The sequence below is a fragment of the Epinephelus lanceolatus genome, chromosome 6, assembly GCF_041903045.1.
Source record: "Epinephelus lanceolatus isolate andai-2023 chromosome 6, ASM4190304v1, whole genome shotgun sequence".
NCBI classification, from domain to species: domain Eukaryota; kingdom Metazoa; phylum Chordata; class Actinopteri; order Perciformes; family Serranidae; genus Epinephelus; species Epinephelus lanceolatus.
This window is the reverse complement of record NC_135739.1, coordinates 34,538,915-34,560,455: the sequence shown is the minus strand read 5'-3', so window position 1 is coordinate 34,560,455 and position 21,541 is coordinate 34,538,915. Positions and strand designations below refer to the sequence as shown.

General features: G+C 40.5%; 1 long non-coding RNA gene across 1 annotated transcript; it reads right to left on the bottom strand.

Moving 5' to 3' along the window:
* Window positions 1-1,811: 1,811 nt before the first annotated feature.
* Window positions 1,812-20,535, bottom strand: LOC144463691 (uncharacterized). Its single transcript, XR_013491726.1, has 3 exons — window positions 20,351-20,535; window positions 9,021-9,167; window positions 1,812-1,880 (listed from the first exon to the last, which is right to left on the bottom strand). It is a non-coding gene; the product is annotated as an uncharacterized LOC144463691 (long non-coding RNA).
* Between the last annotated feature and the right edge of the window lie 1,006 nt (window positions 20,536-21,541).

The window sequence follows — 21,541 nt, the reverse complement described above, 5'->3', positions numbered from 1 at the left end:
CACCCTCATCACTGCACTTCCTTGGGTGCTCAGCAATACACCCGCCAAGTGTGACGTCAATTGGATGAACACTTGTTGGAAAAAATGAAGGCACAGACATACAGACAGAGACTCCCTCCCTTTTAGTTGAATAAAGTAATAGTTGTTTGAGGATTTATCCTAAAGAGTTTTCACCTAGTGCTAACAAAACACCAAAAATGTCCCTTTCCACCTCCTAAATGTATATATTCTGAAATACATGCTTTGATTTTATTTTAATGTCTTTTTTCCATTATTTAATTTAGATACACTTAAATGACACTTGCCCTCCATCTATATGCAACACGAGGATAAAATACATTAACACAGAGACAAGCTGAACATGCACTCAAGGGTCATAAATTTAGATTTCAGGAATTTTAAAAAACTCATCTTAAAGAAAAAAAACTTGCTAAATGAAATATCAATGCATTTAAAAGGTGTGTAATGCAGTGGACCACAAAATATCCCTCTAAGCCCATTGTATCAATATTCTTTCCTTGTACAGCACATTATTATTTCTTATCATAACTGCAGTATGATTAAATTAATTGAAATATCACACAGTTATGGTTTGTTTGACTGAAAATGCACACCAGAAAAGTTCTTGGCTTCTGTGCTGCTTCACTGAATTTTGGTTATCATTTTGTTGTTGAGCCAGACAGCTTGGTGGAACTGGTTTATATTAGGAGGGTTTAAGGTTATGAACACCATGATGTGTTTATTTAGTAAATATACCACTATAGTTAAACATGGCATTGTGTAGGAGGCTTTTCATCTCTTATACATGTTGCATCTTTATATGAGCCATTTCAAGACTTCCAACATTTTTTATTGCCTCTTAACACTGTTATAGTCCCACGGAGGAAATTACTATAGCAACAAAATTTAATTTGCACAAAATGTAACTTCTGTCAAGCAGCTGCTGCAAATGAAACGTTTTGATACTCTCTGCAGCTTGAGGTCTGCTTTTGTTTTTTAACACCATTCCAGATGGGCCAGCAAATTGCTGGGTTGACTATGACATAGGAGGAGACTCTTTATAGTCTTTACAGTCCCTGCTTCCTTTAACAACTTCAGAAAGTCTTCTTGGCCAAGACAACATTTCCACACTGTGGATTGAAGCATGACGCATTGTTCTGGTTGCAAACTGGATATTCTGCCTGTGCAAACACACCACTTTTGATATTGTTTCTAGTATATTAATGTCTTTAATATAATGTGAAAAAGTTGCAGGGGTCGACAGGTCTCACTAAAATAATTTCTTCACTCGGTATAAACTGAATTTGTGCGCGACTCAGTCACCAAGACAACAGTTGGATTTCACAGTATAATGCATGGGAAAGTGGGCAAACAAAGCAGGCAGACACACACACAGACCTACGCACACATCCACACACACACTTCTAGAGGTGATTAAACCCAGCGGGACTGCAGGCCTCAGCACTCCTCTCCTTATTTACTGACAGCTTTAGAAGTGTTCACATTTGTGTGTGCGACACAGTACTGTCCTCCACCAGACAACTCCCTCCCCACCACTGGACACCCCCTAGGCATAAGCATGTCTTTACATGACACTAATGCTATCCGTCTCTGTTGTTCTGTCTACTCTCACAGGGTACACAGGGAGAGAGACGGAGAGATGGAGACTCAAACGTGGAGCCAGAATCAACAACCTGATGGAACAGATAAGGAAAGATAATGTTTAGTCAACTCTGTGTGTGTGTGACTGTATGTATGTGAGTACCTCTTCTCCTCTCTCGCTCCTGGAGGAGGCGTAAAGAAGTGAGAAGGTGTAGGCGGTGGAGGTGATTGTGGACTCCGAGTTCCAAGAGGTCATACTCTGAGAGGTGGAGCAGGTCCTGGGAAACATAGAAACAGAAACATGAAATTAATCTGAAGTGATGATGCTCCAGATAATGTATAATGTGAACTTCTCATAAATAGTTGAGACACTAATATTGACCAAAGTTATTGAGAATCTGCACCAGTGTGCAGCTGTCAGACACTTTCTGCTCATTGGTTTAGCTTTTCGCCTGTGTTGCTGGTTGACCCCACCACCCACAGGAACCACACTGTCCCAAGCTACAACATCTATAGAAACTCACAGAAGCTTTAACTGTTAACAGTGAAATATGGCAAACATTAAAGAAAGGGCATGTGAATAAAAACAATATTTAAAATACAAGTTAGGTATATTATTTCAATTAAAGAGAAAAATGTTGTACAGTCTGTATAGCGTGTTTTTATATGCTTAGGTCACAGTTGTAGTATTGTATCTCAGGCTTATAAACATTACTCCTACTATATAGATTGCCTTTCACACTATAATCATGCCAAATAAATGAGACAATCAAATGTAGCCCCGCAACCCAGAGTACAAACCGAACTTTGACATCAAAATCACCATAGTCTCAACTCTGACTTTGACCAGCATCAGATGCAGTGACAGACATATTCAGGTCCTTTCCTTAAGTAAAAAAAAAAATATATATTTAAGTAAAAGTATGTAAATATTATAAGCAAAATGTTAAGTGCTTCAAGTAAACATACTTGCAGTCAAATGTTCCCTGTTCCAGACTATCACAGGGCTGACACATAAAGAGAGACAACCATCCACACTCACATTCACACCTGTGAGCAATTAAGAGTCACCAATTAACCTGCATGTCTTTGGACTGTGGGAGGAAGCCAGAGTACCCACAGATTGTCCACGCTGACACAGGGAGAACATGCAGGCTCCGCACAGAGGTGCTCCACCACCCCTGGGTTCGAACCCCCTCACCTCAGGTTCATATCCCTCTTGCTGTGGGGGGACAATGTTAACCACTGCACCACCATGCCGCCTATTATATACTATGTTTTTGGATAAATATTACTGCTGCATTGATGTGTACGTATATTGCATTTTCCTGTTGTGGTCATATAAAACTTGTATATTGTTGGGTAGTTTAATCTAGTGTAATAATCATACTCTATAAGATCATCACATGTTTGTTGTGTTAAAATGGCATAAAATGGAAATACAAATACTACTACAAATACTCAAATAAAGTGCAAATACTTTCAATTTGTGCTGAAGTACAGTAATTGAGTAAATGTACTTAGTTACATTCCACCCCTGCTGAGATGACACCTATACACTGATTGACAACCAGAATATTTCCAGGGTCACTGCTCTGTCTGACAGAGGTATGGGACACAGACAGTCAGAGAGAAGGACACTCTCCTCTGTCTTCCTCTTTTTCCAAGTCATCTCCCTTCCTCTCTGGTTGCTTCTTCCTCTCCTTCTCCTTTTCTCACATTTCATAATTTTGCTTCATTTTAGGTTGTCAGCAGTCCTCAGGCCCATGCACTTGTTTAGACAGAGATCGAACCATAGCCTGAACCACTGACAGATTTATGACACTGAGAAGAGGGGGTAGAGTTTTTAACAGAACATGCCTTGTTTCCGTGTTAAAGGTTAAACTACCGCTGTGTGTGAAATGTTTAACTACACTACTTGAAACACACAAGTCTGCTTGTCACAAACAAGTAGTGATGTTGGATCTTAAATTATCGAGGTGTTTTCCTCAGAAACTGGTCGAATAACGTTCAGAACATGAGGACCAACACCTGACTTTAGATTTTCTCACAGAGAAGATCCTGTTGTGCCTGGTAGAAGATAAGAAAAACACAGTTTGTCTAGACAGGTTGGTGGCTCCAGCAGAGAGAAAGAAAAATCGCTGAGACCACTGGTGACCTCTTATCTCCCCAAAAGTGTGCCGTCTCCTCCCCTCATTCTGCTCCTGTCATTAAAGCATTGTCCTAAACACACACACACACAAAAACACACCCTGCCTCACTCCAACCCTCACCATGGTATTAACATAAACGACCCCTGAAATAGACCACTGAAGGAGAGCCACAAAGTCTTTGAACCAGATCTCAACCCTGTACAGTAAAGGAGCTACACACACACACACACACGTAAATGACACACAGTGTGTCATCACAGGACGCACCCAGCTCAAACCAAGGCCTTGTTGTTTTGGTTTCTCAACAATACGACCATTCTTTTAGTTCATCACAAACACTAGCTCTATTTAGACTACACACATACAGTGGGCAACCCATGAATATAAACACATACACACACACACACACACACACACACACACACACACGGCAAACTCACAGAAACAGCGCACAATCAAATTACAGTCACTCTTAGTCAGATACACAAGTTATAAGTTCCACACGCATCCACAACCACACGCACATACCTGCATACCAATGTAGCCAGTTGCACAATTGCACGTGCACACAAACACACACAAAGTCACAAACTCACATACACATGCGATAGACACACACATGCATGCACACAAGGCACAGAAAAGTACATTAAAAAAAAATTAAAAAACATATGCAAACAAACACAGAAAGTAATAAAGGCTGAAGATACAGATGTACAAGCACATATTAGTATGCGCACACACACACACACACACACACACACACACACAGCTGGTCATTGTGGTTAACATGCCTCGACAGCTCTGTAATGACATGTTAGTAGGTTAAAGAAGAAGACACTACATTAGTTCTGCTGATGTTAACATGAGTAACACATACACCCTGACTGTGTGTATGTGTGTGTGTGTGCGTGTGCATGCGTGCATGCATACGTGTGTGTGTGTGAGACAGGACTGGCATATCACAAGCCTAATCTATCTCAGAATCCATCTCCCCCTCCCTCTGTCGTTCTCGTCTCCTCTGTGTCCAACAGCAAGTTGACATGTTTTCTTTTTCTCTTTCTTTTCCAGATCATGCAGAGCTGAGCGCCAATATGAACTCTCATACCAGTCCTCTGGAGAGTTGGTATAGCAGTTGTCAATGTTGTTTTTGCCCTCGTGAATGTTGTTGCAACGATGAAGGTGCTTGTGAGGGAAAAGGTCGAGCAGTGTGGTACAGACAGCACTGGGCAATACAAATCTGAACATCAAAATCACTGATATGAAAATGAATCCAGTGAGCCTGTAAACCTTTTTAGGCTCTTTTAACTTGTTGTCGTGTTTTCACATCCTGATATGACAAGAGTTTCTCAAAAAGGACATTTTAAAAGATGACTTTGGGTCACTGCAGTGAGAACGAATCATTAATTGGGGCTGCAACAGAATCTGATCCCTGCTAAACAAGAAGCTGTGCATTCACTCCATTTACACAAACCATACTGTTGTTTTGATTGCACAAAGTTACATAATTAAACATAAGAATGAAATGCATAATTGTTTGCTAAGTTCGTCAGTGATGCACCTGAAATTTTGTGGCTCATAATGAAGTGTAAACACAAATGTTGTGCACCACACTGAAACAAAGAGTCAGGAGACGTGCCTGGAGCTGTTGGAAGTGTTTATGATGTTGGCTGTGTTGGTTTTGTCAGTATGTTGTGTTAACAAGCAGCCTGAATGGCTAGGAGGCACTGAGTTGGATAATGTTGTTATAATATCCACCAGAGAAAGGTTAGCAACGCTAAGCCGAGCTCAATATGAATGGAGGATGGTCAAGCAGAGGTCAGAGTATGATTCTTAGTCCTTATGCTCCCGATAACTGCAATAAGTGGAGAGCAAGAGAGGTGCCAGTAGCTGTATTGCCATTTATAGGAATAAGGAATTCTTTTCAGTGCACAATGAAATTTACTGGTTGTATGTAGATTTGAGCTCAGTAAGCCCTTTAACTTTGAGAAGATATTTCACACAGAAACCTAAATCTAAACTCCATTAACACTACATGAGACGAGAACAACACTTTCCTATCCTCGTCTCACCTTGTTTTCTCCTTCTCTCTCTTCTGGCCCCTTTCACTTCTTCTATATAAGCTTTACCCATTATGCCTTCACTAATTACACCAATGCATTCTGGGTAAACATTAGCAGGAGGTAATGGAATAATTCATGTCTTATTGGCTAATCAATCCCATCTCCTAGCCAATGGCTGCGTAACGTTTGGATTGAAGTTGGCTAATGGTTAGATGTTAAAACAGCCACCACATCACAGTTCATCCACTCTAAAAGGCCTGTGATTAAGTTTTATGAGGCTGCTTTATTAAGCTGCTGTGGGAAACATTCCAAATAACAACAATTGGTTTTGCCGGAGCAAAGACATTTTCTTATACAACATGGTTTCATCAAACATTTTCTGAAATTCCCTTATAAAAAGACACATTAAAAGGTCAGTTCATCCAAATTAACAAAGACATAGTTTTTCACTTGCCCCTAACGGAGTCTGGCCACTCACATAGTGTCAGTTTTACGTGCTGAATCTCAGTAGGAGCCATTGCTTTATCAAAAGTGTTCACAGCAGCAGCTTTGAGCACCACAAAACCCCACTGTGTTGGGGTAGAAGCCGAAATCTCACAGACAGATATGTCAAAGCCCCAAAACCCAAATTCTCTATGTCTAGAAGTCACTTGGGCTTTTTGTCATTTTAGTAAACTGAGCATACTTCGGTATAATTAGTAAATTAACTGCATAACTAACTCTCATTAGGCCCGTTTCCACTGAAGAAGTTCGTGGTACTATTTGGGGGGCAGGAACTACTACAGGAAGGTCCTCTCGCTCGGCCCTCTCAACCGCCGTGTCTCCACTGAGAGAGCGAAGTAGGAGGAAGGTTCCTGTAAAGTTACTGAGCTCTGTATGTGACGTAATCGTTACGCGACCATTTTGACCGGGGCAACGTAGGGGCGTAGGGACGCCATTAGCCGTGTCTGTAATAACTCCGGTCACGGTCCGTGAAAAAAATATTTTATTTTTATTTTATTTTTTCCAGCAGATTTTTTCCAGCAGTTACAACATGATTGAGCTAACTGGAGTAGTTTCATGTCGTATCCGACAATGGGAGGCTTTTTCCCGATGTTAGCTTTGCTGCTGCTGTTAGCTGTCCCTGTCAGCTGATGCTTTCTAGACATCGTGATTTCCCAAAACTGAATAAATACCACACACAGCAACACAAAACTGCTTTGCTACCTCAATCATGTTGTAACTAAGATATCCACTGGAAAAAATATTTTTTCACAGACCGTTTATGGAGTTATTACAGACGCGGTGTCTGTAATAACTCCATAAACGGTCTGTGAAAAAACAGCTAATGGTTAACAAAACGTCACATCCTGCCTTGAGTATATCCAATCAGCACCAAGTAATCCCCAAGCCCCAGCCAGGAGTTTCTCAGGGCCGTTCTGAGTACCTACTCCAAGGCAGGGACTTGTTTAGTCCCTGTAAAAGTTCCGGAATTGATTGATTGAACTCTGTCCTTCGGGGGTGGTTCCTGCAGTGGAGACACGCACCAACGGCCCTGGCCCCATAAAATTACCCCGAAGTTCCTGCGGTGGAAACAGGCCTATTGTAAAGAACTACCAGTCTCTACAGAAACCTCTTGCAAAAAGTTGTCTCTACTGGTGCCGCCCTGACCACTACTGGCATCACTAAGGATGCACTGTGGATAGTCAGGGGGATGGTGTTTGGGTTTTGCTTTGGGTTTTCTGACTGGAAAACATGGCAGCTCTTGTGAAATGTCAAATTTCACCCAGCAAAATCAGTTTGGGGAAAAAAAAAATCTGAATCGTGCATAATCTTAGACCCACAATGCCATGTTCGAGTAGTTATTTGTGAGAATAAATACTTGACAAAAAGCTCATTATTTAGGAGTCACAGGACAAAGAGTGGGAGACTGACAGAAGCAAAAAAGGGTTGCACTGGTTGTCCTAAAAAACACCTTTAACAGCCTGATATTTTCCTGACAAGCAAACTCTTGTAGCCATACAAAAATTGCTTGATGGTTAAGCGTATTCATGTGACCCTCGTCGGTGCAGTGTGTCTTGCCCCTTGTCAGGCCTTTTTTTGGCCGATTCAACATGTTGAATTGGCATCGGCGACAGTGGAGCCCATCAGTGAATGAAATCACTCTGACTGGCAGATCAGCCCAGAGCACGAGAAGAGAAATGGACGTGAGAGAAGTAAACAAAAAGCTGAAGTCAAGATGGAGTGAGACCAAAACAAGCATGTTACATAAGGTAAGATTATTTCCCTGCATCCACTGAGCTCTTTAGCAGAAACGTTTTGGGATGGTTTGGGATTGTTCCCTGTTGCACGGTAAGTATGGTACCTTTTTTAACCTTGGATTGTGTTGTTAATGTGCTAACTGGCTAACTAGCGTCAAGATAGTCTTCCGGTTTCCCTTTTTTAATGAGGATTACAGACCTCTGCCATCTGCTGGTGTGGAGAATTATTTTCTCTCACGCTGGTGCAAAGTATGGGCTCTTTGACTGTCGGCTGTAGTCTTTGCGGTGTGTTCATGTGCAACTTTTTTGGCGGAGACACAGTGACATCAGGCAACGCAGCAGGGGGCATTCCTCACTGCTAGTTCTCTGAAGGTGGTTTGGTGTGTCTGGGCCATTGCCTTTATATGTCTGGCTTTGTTTTCCTTGTTCTTAGCTGTTTTTGTTCTTTATTTGTGAGTAAGTATGTTGAGAGCAATGCAAAAACTGAAATAAAATCCCTTGTATGTCCACACATACTTGGCAAATAAAGCTGATTCTGATTCCCCACTAAATCTGACTCTGGCACTCAGTTTACTGCACAGCAGAGAGGCTGACAGTCTTTTATAGTGTCTCAAAATTATTGTGGAAATGATTAAAAGTGTTAACAATCTACACTAAACACCTGCAAACAGTTTGCAATGGTTTAACTACTTACTTTAAATGGTTTTTTTTTATGTCAGGGGAGAACAAATGACAGTCGTTGACTATGCTCGTACAGATTTTTACAGAAAGTTTGGGCACTTGTTCCTGTCACCTTTTCAGTGCGTTTGGTCAGCTGCTGCCTTGAAAGCTTTCACAGATAAAGCTAAGCTTGTTTTCAGCTATTATTTACCAAATAGTATAAATAAATAACCAGGTGTGTAAATGTCTCTTTAGATGTTGGCACGTTTGTTGGTTTCTGATAGTACATGTGTTTGTATTACCTCTACACCATCATATTCCTGCTCCAACGCTGGGCAGTATTGCGGCAGCCCCAGCTGGCTCAGCCATCGGGAGATGGACTGGTGCTTCATGGTAACATATATACACACACAGGCACGTACACACACTCACACACTTTCAGATGAAACCTGAAACACAGAGAAGAAACACAAGATCAATGCAAGTTAGATAAGCAGTGAAACAAACAACCCAAACAGGTTATCAAAGTCTGAAATCGATACCAAAATTACAAATTGTAAAACCTTCATTCTTTAATCTCACACAGTGGTTAATTCAATGTTATGTGCAATTACTGCATGTAATCTAATTAAAAATGAGAGCCGCACAACTGAGATTACTCATCTCCTCTCTGCTCAGTGACCTTTCACTGGTAATGGTTCTGGAATCTGCCAGTGTATTACTAGGTGGCTTTTGGAAAGTATAACAAGGCATAAATGATACATGTTCACATCCTTTTAGGGGGGGTCTGGGAGAAGGAACTAGGAACTGCAAGCACAGATGTGGGAGGTTTCACTAAAAATATCCAAGCCATTTCAGTCTGTGCAAGATGTAATTTGATAATTTTCAAGGTGGTTCACAAACTGCAACGCAAAACTCTTCTACAGCACCAGATCTGTAAAAAGATTAAAGATGGCTGTTTCAGTTTATGTGTTAGTTTAGAGTCCTATTTTTTCTGGTTTTTGCTAGGACTTTTAACAGGAAGTTGACTTGTGCCTAAAAAATTACACTATTTAAAATGGTGCCATGGCATTGTTCCAATGGCCCATGATTCCAAAGCCTCGATAGTCCGAAAAATGTCCAATTTAACCAAAAACCATTAGTATTATAGCTGGAAAACAAGCACCCATTGCCTTGAGGGGCCATTTCTCAGAAAATTCACCACATAAGCACCTGGCTAATTATTATGCAGAATTATGTCATTAGATCTTTCTACTATGGCAAATGCATTACCTGCCCTACTCTGTTTCTGTTTGGCCTACTTTGATATTCTTACCCTAACCCCCAACCAATCTCACTCCCCACGCCTAAACCCAATTAGAGGTTGAGTAGGGTGAGTCATGCCTTTGCAATACGTAGGTCTGACAACATCATCTTTCATAATAATAATAATACATATGCTTCTGGTTGGGAGAGTACTGTCAGAGAAACAGTCCTTCTGAACAATTCAAATTTGTTTTCAGGCTGTCATACAAATGTACAGTACAGGCCAAAAGTTTGGACACACCTTCTCATTCAATGCGTTTTCTTTATTTTCATGACTATTTACATTGTAGATTCTCACTGAAAGCATCAAAACTATGAATGAACACATGTGGAGTTATGTACTTAACAAAAAAAGGTGAAATAACTGAAAACATGTTTTATATTCTAGTTTCTTCAAAATAGCCACCCTTTGCTCTGATTACTGCTTTGCACACTCTTGGCATTCTCTCGATGAGCTTCAAGAGGTAGTCACCTGAAATGGTTTCCACTTCACAGGTGTGCCTTATCAGGGTTAATTAGTGGAATTTCTTGCTTTATCAATGGGGTTGGGACCATCAGTTGTGTTGTGCAGAAGTCAGGTTAATACACAGCCGACAGCCCTATTGGACAACTGTTAAAATTCATATTATGGCAAGAACCAATCAGCTAACTAAAGAAAAACAAGTGGCCATCATTACTTTAAGAAATGAAGGTCAGTCAGTCCGGAAAATTGCAAAAACTTTAAATGTGTCCCCAAGTGGAGTCGCAAAAACCATCAAGCGCTACAACGAAACTGGCACACATGAGGACCGACCCAGGAAAGGAAGACCAAGAGTCACCTCTGCTTCTGAGGATAAGTTCATCCGAGTCACCAGCCTCAGAAATGGCAAGTTAACAGCAGCTCAGATCAGAGACCAGATGAATGCCACACAGAGTTCTAGCAGCAGACCCATCTCTAGAACAACTGTTAAGAGGAGACTGCGCCAATCAGGCCTTCATGGTCAAATAGCTGCTAGGAAACCACTGCTAAGGAGAGGCAACAAGCAGAAGAGATTTGTGGAAATCTGTGCTTTGGTCTGATGAGTCCAAATTTGAGATCTTTGGTTCCAACTGCCGTGTCTTTGTGAGACGCAGAAAAGGTGAACGGATGGATTCCACATGCCTGGTTCCCACTGTGAAGCATGGAGGAGGAGGTGTGATGGTGTGGGGGTGTTTTGCTGGTGACACTGTTGGGGATTTATTCAAAATTGAAGGCACACTGAACCAGCATGGCTACCACAGCATCCTGCAGCGACATGCCATCCCATCCGGTTTGCGTTTAGTTGGACGATCATTTATTTTTCAACAGGACAATGACCCCAAACACACCTCCAGGCTGTATAAGGGCTATTTGACCAAGAAGGAGAGTGATGGAGTGCTGCGGCAGATGACCTGGCCTCCACAGTCACCGGACCTGAACCCAATCCAGATGGTTTGGGATGAGCTGGACCGCAGAGTGAAGGCAAAGGGGCCAACAAGTGCTAAACACCTCTGGGAACTCCTTCAAGACTGTTGGAAAACCATTTCAGTTGACTACCTCTTGAAGCTCATCGAGAGAATGCCAAGAGTGTGCAAAGCAGTAATCAGAGCAAAAGGTGGCTATTTTGAAGAAACTAGAATATAAAACATGTTTTCAGTTATTTCACCTTTTTTTGTTAAGTACATAACTCCACATGTGTTCATTCATAGTTTTGATGCCTTCAGTGAGAATCTACAATGTAAATAGTCATGAAATTAAAGAAAACGCATTGAATGAGAAGGTGTGTCCAAACTTTTGGCCTGTACTGTACTTTCAGTCAAATGGGCCATTTTTCAGCTTAATGGGGTTTCAGAATTATGGGTCGTCAAAACAATGGGCAGTCCCATTTCAAACAAGGTCACTTCAATGTAAAACCAAGTAGCATTGAGAATAGCTGAATAGGGTAATGTTAGTCAGAAAGCTACTGCTACAACCTTTAAAAACTACATGCACATCTGTACAAGACATATGCGAGCAGGCTGTTTATTTTTCACAGCGAGGCAGCTCTTTAGCTCTGTAGCCAAGTCCTGCTCTTTATCAGTCTAATGGGCGATTAGCAGCAACACTACAGACACTTTGTGCTGTAAACACCCCTGGGTGATGATGTCTCAGTCTCAGCCCGGACTGAGAATACAACTGTGTCTGTATCTGCGCCCAGTCAAGATAGAGCCAAAGAAAATTAAACAGAATGTACAGCAGCAATACTGGAACTGGACACTGGGAGTAAGAGCTGATATCAGCCCAACACCACTGCTGATTACTACCACAAATCATTTTTACCAAGAAGCACAGGGCTGTCACCACAGCAACACACTGTACATGAACACATGGTAAATTAATAAATGATGACAGTGCTACATGTCAAGATAAATCTTGGTGAGTATATACAGACTTGGTGGAGAAAATCTGCTGAGTTAAAACTGACTCCCTTTAGAAAATGAATGTTTGTTGGCAGGCAAAATGTCTACAGTATATCTGCAGACAGAGACGAGGACAGGACAGATCAGAACCAAACAGAACAGGAAAAAATAAGGGACCCTCAGCCTTTTACTAGGGATGTTCCATTTCCAATCCAAGTCCTTTAATATTGGGAATTTGACGATGCTGCATCCGATCTGATACTTATGTCAGTTAGATAGCTGATACATTGAAATAACAGTTGCATTACACTAAATCTGACAAACCTTCCATAAACTACCTGACCCAAATACTGATGGTCCAGGTTCAAAATATTAAACTCTCTGAACTAAACTAGGCTTCCTTGTCATGTTGTCATTACAACCAATGAACAGGGGAAAAAAACAAAAACAAATCAAAGCACAAAATCAATTGAGAAACTGTTATTAGATTAAATTACCAGACTGGTATGTCTGAAAATCATGGTTCTTCATCACACTGGTGGAAAAAATCATTTTAAAATCAACTATTGCCATGAATCTTATTGATCTGCTCACTGATTTTAAACATTCCCCATCATGGGCTAACACGACCGGAGATATCGAAGGGAATGTCATATCGACTCATCTTGTATATGCTTACTGATCCCAACCGTTTCAGGCCATTTTCATGCAATAATAATGCAGCACAACAACAATAACAAAAACACACCTCCAATTCTGTTTAAAAGACAAATATAAAGAAGTGAAGACCAGCTAATCAACTGATTACAAACATTTGCATTATCGATTTTTGATATTCTTCTGAAATGCTGACAGTTTCATAATCTGCAATCCTCAATATGGAAACGATGTGTAATATATGTTAATAATCTTGTTCCAGATCAATAGGAAACAAATTTCTATTGATGAAAACAATATTGACTTTCTCTGCTGTATTTGAATACATGTGTGTTGTCAGGAAGCATCGTTGTTTGTGTGTTGTCAGTGTCCTTTGTGCATTGTGTTGCTTGAGTGGCAGAGCACACATGCATGTAGGGGGTTGCACTGTCATTATGTTTTATGCATGTGTGTTTGTATCAGTGTGTGTGGTCACTGGTAAAGACAGAACACAACAAAAACCTTGTCAGGCAAAGAGGCAGTAGCTGAGCATGTGCAGTGAACCCCCCAACCCCACCCAATCACATTAAGTGATGTCACTGACTGTCACCAAAGGTTGTTGGACCCCAGGATCCATCGTCAGATGCACACACACACACACACACACACACACACACACACACGCACAAACACACCCACACACACACACACACACCATATACACACACAAGCCCTCTCTTTCAATCATACAGTATCAATCTAATCTATGAGTGTGTCATCATGCAGATCAGGGGAGTCGTTCATACAGTATATGGACTCCTGTCAGTATCAAGCACCATTTCCAGTTTAACCTAATGGAGAAGTGGAGGTCATTCAGGAGAATGAATGACCTCTATGTCCCAACAGCAATGAGCTTACACACAGGATATATACAGCATCAGGCAGGTATCACAAGGAACACTCTTTACCCTCTTACTCTGTCTGGATTTTAACATGATGCCAATGTTATTACGTTAAAAAAAATGATTTACCATGATTTAGACTTTGCCTTTTCTTGTGCACAGAAAGCCAATGACCTACAGCAGATGAAAGATGAAACTTAAAACGGTACTTTTGAGAGCGTTCTCAGAAAAAAACACCACCTGACTTCCAGTTGCATGCATTTGTCAAATTATCATTATTACATAAACATGACTTAAAATAGATCTCTGGGTATACCACTGAATTGTACAAGGTCTAGAATTGGCCAATATGGATAATCTTATGTCATAGTATATGTCATTTTTTATCTTTATAGTGATATTTATTTTGATGTAGTTCATTCTCTGGTTATGGCTTCTCAATATAATCACAGGGATAGTGCATCCAAAAATGAAAATTCAGCCATTATCTACTCACCCATATGCCGAGGGAGGCTCTGGTGAAGTTTTAGAGTCCTCATATCACTTGCGGAGATCCAGCGAAAGCAAGCACGTGAACACACATGAAGGCGGTGCCCATGTCTCACGGTCTCGCCAAAACAACTTTTTATGTCGGGGCTTCAGGACAGTTGGATCACTACGGATGAGCAGTATGGAGATACTTTGTGGTTTCAATTATGTGTTTTTGGACATTTTAATCTGGGGCACCGTCAGCCTGCATTAGGTGGAGTCGTGCTGCTACCCACCCATCCCTCGGATCTCCGCAAGTGATGTGAAGACTCTAAAATTTCACCTGAGCCTCCCTCGCATGAGGGTGAGTAGATAATGGCTGAATTTTCATTTTTGGGTGCACTATCCCTTTAAGGGAGAAACTCATAACCAGAAAGAAATGTCAAATTATGCTAAATCAAGCACTTTGGAAATCATCATATTCTTCATTTATGCAACAATCATATAAAAATTCAGTATTGCTGTGAAACTGTCCAGTATTGCGACATTAATTTGATTTGTGTTACAAAATGCCTTTATGCTCTATAACTACTACCTCAAATGTTTTTAATGTATACCCCAGAAACAAACCGTGTCCTGTTTGTTTATGTGTGTGTCCCCTCATAGTGAAAGCAGTGTTACTGATGGTAAATGTGTCTAGCACTCTAGTGGAGAGTCACTGGCATTACTGGCTCTTTCATTCTGGTAAGCTAGGTACACATTATGCTGATGTTGCAAATATGCACACTTACACAACTCATCTTCATCTCTTACTGCCCACTTCATACATCAACTTAAATCGTCTTCCTACAGGAGGTTATTTTGATGGAGTACTCAAGTAACATGCATCACAACAAAGTAGTGTTGCACCATACTTAAAGCGATGATTTAATTAGTAGTCAAAGCAACATACAGTTTGTCTTTGTCTTGATCTGTTAAAGCCCTTAAATTGATGCAGACTACATAAACTACTTAGTGAAGTATAAACAAATTAATAACTCAGGGAAATCATAGACACACCAACATCAGGCCTGCCTCAGTATTAAACTTCACAAACCAGTAAATCTGAATGCTCTGTGTGAAGTTTACCAGACATTTCAGTCACCTTTTACTGCTGCCAAATTGCCTTGTTTCACTTTCACACATTTAAAAGGGATATCACAGAGGGAAAAGGGTCCAAGTAAGAGTGCCCTCCATATGATTACCATAAAAATGTGCCATCAAGTCTTAAAGTCTGAACAACTGGGGTTAAGTGAGAAGCTTGTACAGCACGAGGATGCCAATGAAACCTGCGCTGGCCACACCCTGTCTGTCTACAGCTCTGTCCTCGTCTACTGCACGCAGATATCAGGACTTCTTACAGCATCTTTCAGCCAGATGATCCATGTAACAACTGAGCAGCCTATTACAGACTATTGAACAGCTGTATGTCATTTTAAAGTGTTGAGGCCTTTTCTTGATAAGTGTGAGCGGTTTATCTGGTTTATCTCATAAAACTTCCAAAGGGCTCCACATGGCTGGTTGAAAACTCCTGAGAGATCACAGACCCTTTACCAGGCAAACGAATGAATTTAAAGACTTGGTGGAAGGAGAGCAGTTTAAAGGGGTTAGAGACTCTTTGCTAGAAAAAAAGGGAAAACTATGCATTTGTTGCATGTCCTTTGGGGAGGTCAGACTTCCTTTTCTGGGTTAGAACAAACACTGGTTGTCCTTACAAGACAGGAGCAACTCAGCAGGGATGCCAAAGGGAAAGGTTTCATCATGTTGAACTCCTGGGGATGTCATTTTTACAGCACTGGCATTTTTGTGTTTTGTTTACAATGGAAGAGCATGCTTGTACACATTCCCAATAGTGCTGACAGGACCTGAGAGAGTAGGAGAGAATAGGTCAGCACTGATGAGCAGAAGTGAGCGCTGATGAACAGTATTCCCAGTAGAACCAGTGAATAAGTTCACTATCAAGAAAACTGAATCCATAGTCCCTAGAGGTTTCCTCTTCCTGTCCGATCCAATCCAAGCTTCCTCTCCGCTCCTCTCCCTGTGGATTTGACCTCAGCGTTTTCCCATGACCACATTTCTCTGGAGTACTGTCACAGTGCCCATTATATAGAAAATAAATTGTACAGGTCAATCTATATTCTATTAATTGACCTATCTCAGCATCCCATTTACTGAATGATCAAAACAGGCCAGGCTATTTGACAAACACTCACCAAATACCAAAGCAACTATGGTCAAACATCAAACTCAAAGTTCAGAGCAGCCACAGCAGCATTAGAGGACAGTTTTCCATTTACTCAGTCACTCTCTAATGTCTGTATTGGCTGCCTTCTACGGTCCAAGGGCATCCGTTTTGCCAATCACATTAGACTGACACAATCCAACCAATTGAATTAAGCTGCAAAAATAACATCAGCATCACCACCAAGGCAATTCCAGCTCCTGTTACTGAGCCAGACAGCAGCATGTTTGATTATTTCAAATAAAAGGACAGCACACAGGGAAAATAAGACACTTTCACTGAGGTGCAGTCTCAGGCAGCTGTGATGTAATAATCCAGGTAGCAGGTAATGTTGCTTACAACTTGTCCTACATGACTAACAAGGACACATAACAATACAAGCCAAGTCATCCCAGCTGGAATAAAACCAAAGTCAGTACACTTAATAGAGTTCAGTTGAGTGCCTGTCACATGTACACAATTTAACAAGCAAAGTGCAAACTGTTAGTAGTTGGTAACATATAAATGCTTCCACAAATGGCACTATATATTTTAAGCTCAATATCATGATATACATTTGAAATATGTATATATAATCCATGTCCAAAAATCACATGAAAACTTCAATGAAATGAATTAAGTTTAAGTTTGCACTACACCTTAAATGAATGAAACAAACAAACAATATATATATATATATATATATATATATATATATATATATATTATTACTATACTAATACTTTATTATTATATTAATTAATCATCGCCCAGGCATAGTCAGTGTGTACTTACCATAGGTGGGACCAAGTCATTGTTTTTGCAAATCACAATTAAGTCTCAAGTCTTTGAACTCAAGTCCCACATCAAATCCCAAGTCCTTAACTTTGAGTTTCGAGTCATAAACAAGTCATAAATGTCACCAAATGCAATGCCATTTTAACACCAGGGTAATAACATATTAAATGTACAAATATCATGAACGCTTTTTAAAATGTGTATTTATTTGTTAAAAAGTTTGATAAAACAAGTGTGACTGAACTTACTCAGACAGAACAGTAGTGCTGATGTTGCACTTGCAAAGCATATAAAGCACTATATAATTGATTTTGCATGTTTCTGTCCTGTTCTGATGTATGTACTCAACTAGGTGAAATAAACATCAAAGATGCTATGCTACAAGCAGAAACCACAAGAGCAACGTGGATATGGTGCAAGATCTTCGGTGCGTGAGTTGGTTGGGGCAGAGTGGTCCGAGCCTTGTTGGAAAACCCTTCCGCATCCTCAGCAGGTATCCCAGGGTCACAAGCTTATTAGCTGATGAGCTTCCAACGTAAAATCCAACAAAACCTATGTCTGTTGATCTGTGCTCAGTGTTCTGTGTGCTGATGATGAGATGCCCTGTAACCTCCCCTGAACTGTCTTTGAGGTGTGAATATAAACATCTGACAGAATATCATTTTCTCCCTGTGGTTGTATGCTTGCCTTTAGAGAACATGTCTGAAGCTGTCTGAATGTGTTTACCTGTAGGTTACAGTAACTATAGAGGCAGCTGGAATATGACACGAGGAGCATATCTCAGAGGATCAGGTTAGACACTGAATAACTACTGTTTTTACAACAGGGAGGCAGTTATCCTTGTCAGGAGACTGATTAAAAACATCTTCCCTTTGCTTTTTTCCCTTTCCCCTTACCCTCCAAACTTGACTCCATTCTTATTCTCGTCCTCTTTTTCCTATCTTTTTTCCTGTCTTTTCTTTTATTTCCAATATTATTCTTTCCCGACTGCTTCAAAATCTTAGAAGTAAATGTGCAGTTATCTCCTAACTCCTCTTCGTGCCTCATCTGCGTATTTCCATAGTCCGTCTTCATTTCTGCACTTAATGCATCTTTTTCATCTCTTTTTGTCCCTTGTTCCATCTTCCTTTTGTAAGTCTATCCAATTACTCTACAATGTCATCTCAGATTGTTCCGTAGAGTTAAAGCACTCCACAGCTACCTGCATTTGATGCACGTGTACATGTGTGAGCTGAAACCACTGCCAGAGGGGTTTGTGCAATTGGCAGCTTCATCAAATTATCTATCTCTCTCCAGCACACACACACACATACACACACACACACGCACAGGTGCATATCAAGCATGGCTGGGCTTGCAGCTAAGTAGCCACACAGCTGCAAACATCTTATTTGTGTGAAATGCTAGATGACTTTCACTGTCTGTGCTGCAGGCAGAGGGGCTATTATCACACTGCACCACAATATCAGCAGTTTTCATTTGGTTTGGATTTTTGCCTCTGGGAGGTTTGTATTTCATATAAAGTTTGTCTCTGATCCCACACTGATTCGAATGTTCTCTCAGAGGCTAATTTTCCTTGCTTTATTGGCTATTTAAATACAAGTGTCTCTGTATCTCTTTTACAAGCCCTGAGGGAAACAAGGAAATACTTTGGCAGTGTAATTTAACCCCATAAAATCAGACATTTTCCTGTCAGAGTTTATCTCCTGCACTTTGTCCTTTAAGCAATACAGTCTCATATTACTTAAATCAGTAGTCTGACACTAATTAGTATATTGAAAAAGTGAATCAATATCACACAGATTATTTCATCCTAAAAACCTGTTCAGTGGTTTGTATCCACATCCCCGCTTGGATCTCCAACATATTTTCAGGAGCTGTGAGCCAACATGTTTCTGCATCACTGTTTGCTGCCTTATAAAACACAACATGTTGGATATGCAGAGAATTTGTGACTAGTCATCACTTGTATGGAATCTTATCAGTATTAAAAATTCGGAGAAAATTACCAGTGGGGTGAAAAACTCTTGCAGCTGTTTATATTGCTGTTTCTTCTTCTTCTTTTTTATTATTGGCAAATTCAAATTTTGGTTATTTCATCTACTCTTGTAAAAATCTGTGAGGACAGTATGCAAAAAATGAATTTAAGAACCTATGCTTGAAAGGAACTCGCTGTTTATGAAATGTAACTTGTATTTTCAGGATTAAATGATTGTGGCCCAGTGATAACAGCTAAAAGATAAGAGATGGGAGAGAGGGAAAGGGAGGTATAATTTGCATGACTCAGCTCTGAGGTAAGGGCATTCCTTCAAGGAGCTGCCTGCCCTCTGCAGAAACTGTGGACCTACAAACAGCTTAGCAGCATCTGTTTTTCTGAAGGGGCTATGGAGAGAGTCCAACATGGTACAAGGGGTCCCCCACATTTTTCTCTTATTTGAATCCCTGTAGGTTACAATGCAAGTATCACCAAAATTGTTTTAGGGGATTCACTGTACAGTGTAACTCCGTTTCATGCTATTGATGCTGAATCACATCTGACAAGCAGGATTCAGTATTTTACATGTCAATCTATATAAGAGTCCTTTAAGTGAAACGATTTGGGAATCACACAACAATCCACAAACATTTAATTTCAAAGAGTCAGTGCAAAGCTGATTTAATTTAGCCTTTTCCTATATCTCTTTTAAAAAATCTTTGCTTTGAACTAGGCACTAAATTATGTCCAAGTCAAGTGGACATACAGTGTACAAACGTGCATCCTGCCAGGTGAAAGGCAGCACTGACTAGTGGATTACCTCTAAAATGTCCTGTAGCATTGCTGCATTTGTTTCTCCGACAACTGTTTATAAATCATAAGGGGTCTTACCTTGGGAGAGTTGCGACAGAGACACAGATGCGGTGCAGCGGACTGCTGCATGTAGTCTGCACACTTGCTGGTGATCAATAGCAGAGTTGATGTGGGAGCCCCCGGTCTGAGCAGCTGTTTATAGTAGCCTCGATTTGGCACGCTGCACTGGTTACTGCAAAGTTTCAATCGGCGAATGACATCAACCTGACTTGTCTCAACTGAGGTCTGCACAAAGTCACAACCTGACATGAAGTACCTGTCAGCACCCAGAGAGACAGAGAGAGCGTGAGGGAGAGATGTTGCCTTCACGAACAGGGATAAAACTTCGTCCGCGTCACATTCAAGTACCTACACGAGATAATAAAAATAAACATGACGTGTTAAGTGGTGCACAACCTTACTTTGTGCTGCAATTGGAGTATGAAGAGTAAATGCAAAATGACATGTTAACGTTAATTATTTGGAATGCCCGCCAACAGTTAAAAGTAATTTTTAGGTGATATTTAGGCATGGGTCTTAATTGCCTGATTTTCTAGTTTTTTGTTGCCTTTAAAGTTCATTAAACCCACGTAAATCCTAACAGGGAGGCCATAAAATAAAAGAATTAATAACCTAGCTTAATTACGTTACACTTACAAATAAGCATTATTGCATTAGCTACTTTGCTAGTTAGCAACACACGCTACCTTAGGGAATGAATCCTTACAAACTCATATTTATTAAAACTAACTAGCTACTTAACTTTACCCATTCAACTGAAAATCAATTAACCCTCCAAAAACAGTCCTAATTTCAGACAAAACGTAGAAACCAGAGCCTTTGAATGGTTTAATTGTTCTGTAATAAGACTCTGGCAGCAACTATTTAAATCACATCTTCCTTACGTCATCGCCATATTTACACCCGTCTGTGCTCCTTTCAAACTAAAACACTTCCGTTCTCACAGGAAGCTACAAAATAAAGGCCGCAAATCAAAATACACAGAACAAAACCTGCACCTCATGAAACAAACACCATACAGAAGCCGGAATATCTCAGTGTACGTATTTGTAGGCCTACATGCAGATGTGTGACTGATTTCTCTTTTAACAGTCCCCAGTACAACATCTGACCTGCATGCCTCTTTTCCATGACTCCCTTCTCTGTTTTGCAAACTACTGCCCCCGTGTGGTACTTTTTAGTCACTGTCATTTGGCTGTGAAACAAGCA